Genomic DNA, 4,082 nt, shown 5'->3' on the forward strand with positions numbered 1-4,082 from the left:
CCCTAAAGGTGACAAGTTCCATTATGTGCTACAGTTGATGTTTCCTTGCACTAACAATGCGGCTGAGTACGAGGCCTTGCTCCACGGTCTTCGGATGGCTAAGGAGATGAGCTTGAGTCCGGTAAGGTGCTTCGGTGACTCAGACTTGGTGGCCCAACAGGTATCAGGCAAGTGGGACTCTAAGGACCCTCTAATGGCGGCTTATCGCCGCGAAGTTAATGCCATTGCGGGGCACTTTCAGGGCTACCAAGTAGAGCACATTGATCGCAGGAAGAACGAGGCGGCTGATGCTCTAAGCCGGCTAGGCTCTCAGCGAAAGCCGGTACCGCCTAACACTTTCCTGGACGTCCTGTATAGCCCTTCGGTTAAGGTGCCTACGGAGGAAGATTTGGCCGTCCCTGACCCGGAGGCACGGCTGGCGGCGGCTCTCCATATCATACCAGACTGGACAACGCCATATCTGGCTTACATGACCCGGGGCGAGTTGCCTGAGGATGAAACTTTGGGCAGGCAAATAACCCGGCGGGCAAAGTCAATGATTGTAATCGATGGCGAGTTGCACCATCGCAGTGTCACAGGAGCATTTCAGCGTTGTGTCTCCCCTGAGGAAGGTCAAGAGATCTTGCGTGAGATCCATGAAGGGGATTGTGGCCATCATGCCGGCTCAAAATCCCTTGTGGCTAAGGCTTTCCGTCATGGTTTTTATTGGTTGACGGCTCATGCTGATGCGGAGGACTTGGTCAGTAAATGTGATGGTTGCCAAAGGTTCTCACGACGGGCTCACGTACCGGCTCAGGAGCTGAGGATGATCCCAATTACTTGGCCCTTTGCGGTCTGGGGGCTTGACATGGTTGGGCCTTTTAAAGGATCCAAAGATAAGAAGACCCACCTTTTGGTGGCAGTTGACAAATTCACAAAGTGGGTGGAAGCTGAGCCAGTTAGCAAGTGCGATGCAGCCACGGCGGTTCAATTTATGAAAAAGGTGATTTTCCGCTTTGGTTTCCCGCACAGCATTATAACTGACAATGGCACCAATCTCTCCAAAGGCGCCATGGAAGAGTTTTGTCAACGAGAGCATATCCGACTTGATGTTTCTTCAGTGGCTCATCCTCAATCCAATGGTCAAGCTGAGAGAGCTAACCAGGAAATTCTGAAGGGTATCAAGCCCCGACTTTTGGTCCCTTTGCAACGGACGCCGGGTTGTTGGGTGGAGGAGTTGCCCTCCGTCTTATGGAGCATCAATACTACTCCTAACAGATCTACAGGCTTCACGCCTTTCTTTATGGTTTATGGAGCAGAAGCAGTCCTCCCCAGCGACATCCGTCACGACTCACCTCGCGTGGCAGCTTATGTTGAGACGGTTAATGAACAGGCGCGCCAAGATGCTCTTGACTTGTTGGATGAACAGCGTGATGTGGCAGCAGCCCGTTCAGCGATTTACCAACAAGACCTGCGCCGTTATCATAGCCGCCGGGTCAAATCCCGAGTCTTCCAGGAAGGCGATCTCGTGCTCCGGCTCATCCAGGATCAAACAGATGCACACAAGTTATCCCCACCTTGGGAAGGGCCCTTTGTGGTCAGCAAGAACTTGCACAATGGGTCATATTACCTCATTGACATTCGGGAGCACAAAGATTCACGTAAGTCGGAGGAGGAGACCCGTCGGCCGTGGAACATAGCTCAACTTCGGCCTTACTACACTTGAGCTACCGGCTCTCGTGGTGTACATATTTGTCTCAGCCATGTATATATTATGATAAGCAATAAAGCAGGACCCTCTGTCCTTTTTTCTCCTCCAAATGTGCACGTGTTGTTTTTATTGCAAGATTACATGATGATTTAAAGGAGGATCCGGCTTATGATCGTATTCGAATCTGGCCGTAAGCAGTAAAGTCACTTGGGGGCTTCCTGTTCAAACATGGGTCGTATTCGAACCAAAGAGAACATAGCTGTCGATACCCATTTGATTGGCAAAGTGCCGAGCTCATTGGGAGGTTATCTTTGGTCATATTTGAATCATAGTTTAACCCCTCTGAGAACCGACGTGGATCGTATTCGAATCAGCGTCGTTAAACAATTTTAAAAATCACTTGGGGGCTTCCTGTTCAAACATAGGTCGTATTCGAACCAAAGAGAACATAGATGTCAGTACCCTCTTGATTGGCATCGCCACACCCACTGGGGGCTATGTGATCGTATCCGAATCTTAGCTTAACCCCTTTGGGCCGGGTCTCTGGTCGTATTCGAACCGGAAGCCCCTAAACTCTTATATTCTATCAAAAGTTTACTCTGGTTACGTCAAGGTGTGTACTGCCGGGTCTCACTTGCCGGCTTAATTTTGGTTTACAGTGTTAGTGGAACATCATGGATGTCATCAAGGCAAGTAAATTAGAGTTAAGGTACCAACCGTGCTACCCGGGTTATTTAAACTGGAAGTAAGCTTACAGGCCGTTAAGTATGTTATTACGGCTATGTTCAGAGTATAATTAAGGATCAGTCTTTTTTGACTCATATTCCGGGTTATCTATCTCAAACACCTGATTCTCAGGGCGGTAAGCCGCCTTGAGACTTGTGATTTGCCTTTCTATGCAGATACTTAAAGGCACCTTTTAAGGTTGAGAAAGACAAAGGGATGATTATGACCCGGAGAAACATCAAAGAGACAATTTCAGAGGACTTTCACATTCAATACGTGCACGATGGCACGGCAGAGATGAACTGTTGCACCTACTCTATTACAAAAACTCTTCAAGTCTAAAAAGTGGAACAATGTTTGATAAACCGCCAGCTAAATTATGATGCCCGCTGAGTTGAAGTCCCCGGCTCATTCCTGTCTTCTCCTCCGGCTGATCCCAAGACCTCGAAGGTTGATGATCTCCAGTCGATGCCGCTGAGAGCTTCGAATTGGGCTTCTTCGTCAATTAACCCGGCTGGGTCAATCTCCGGGGCGAAGGTGTGCTGACGAGCCGGAGGGATCAGGTTGAGGGCTTCATAGCGAGGGGTTGGAATCCTCTGATTCTCCGCATCATAACCCGGCTGGTACTTGGTCAGATCCGTATCGTTCCCGATAAGGGTGGCCACCGGGCGTACCGCCTTTACGCAGGCTGCGAAGTCCTTCTGATCGAAAGTTGAGCCGTCTTCCTTCAGGCTTGGATAACCCAGGGTGATGTCTGCCGGGTCTAGCTCCGGCAGGAATGCCTTGGCCCGGCTCAGCGCGGCGATCGCTCCGACTCTTGCGGAGGCCCGTCGCAGCTCTTGGATCCGCTGAGGCAGAGCGGCGAGCCGGTGCAGGACTTCGGCCAGATGAGTTGGCACCTCGTTGGATAGGGCCACCACAGCTAAGGCACGCTGTGACCCGGTGTAGAGCTGTTCCACCAGGGTGTACACGGCCTTTAACTTGGTGACCACGCTCTGGTTGAGGTTGGCACTCCTGGGACCTGTTTAACAGAATCAGATAAGCCGGCGACAAGGATGAATCATGAGATGTAAACATTCTAACATGGATGAAAGCCGGTGAGGTGACTTACCGAAGATGGCAGCCACCATTTGGGAAACCTGGCGCTTTAGGCCGGAGAGCTCGGCGGTCTTCTCAGCGAGAGCCTTCTCCGCCTGTTCCGCCCGGGTCACCAGTGCGGCTTTCTCTTCGGCCCAGGCTTTTCTCTCAGCATCAAACTCGGTCTTCAACTTTTCTTGAGTGGCGATGCTGGATACAAACTTGGCGTTTGCCTTCCGGGTCTCCATCTCCTGCGTCTTCAGCCGGCTTTTGAGATCCGCAAGGTCCGCCTCTAGTTTTTTGCCAACAGCCTGCATGTGTTTCCGGGTTATTGACAGTTACTATATAAGTCCCAAGCACTTTCCAAGCAAAGACACTTGGCACTTGGGGGCTAATGCATATTGAATGTATCTATCTACATATTGCCGGTTCAATTGAGTAAGCCGGAACCTAAGTCTACAACATATTCAAATCATAAGTCGTCGACTTGGGGGCTAGCATGGCAAAGGTAACTATGCAGTAAGTAAGAAGGTGGCAGAAGGATACCTCAGATTTTTGCTGGATCTGGTTTACCATGGCGACCTCGGCG

The sequence above is a fragment of the Aegilops tauschii genome, chromosome 6 (genome assembly GCF_002575655.3).
Source record: "Aegilops tauschii subsp. strangulata cultivar AL8/78 chromosome 6, Aet v6.0, whole genome shotgun sequence".
Taxonomy (NCBI): Eukaryota; Viridiplantae; Streptophyta; class Magnoliopsida; order Poales; family Poaceae; genus Aegilops; species Aegilops tauschii.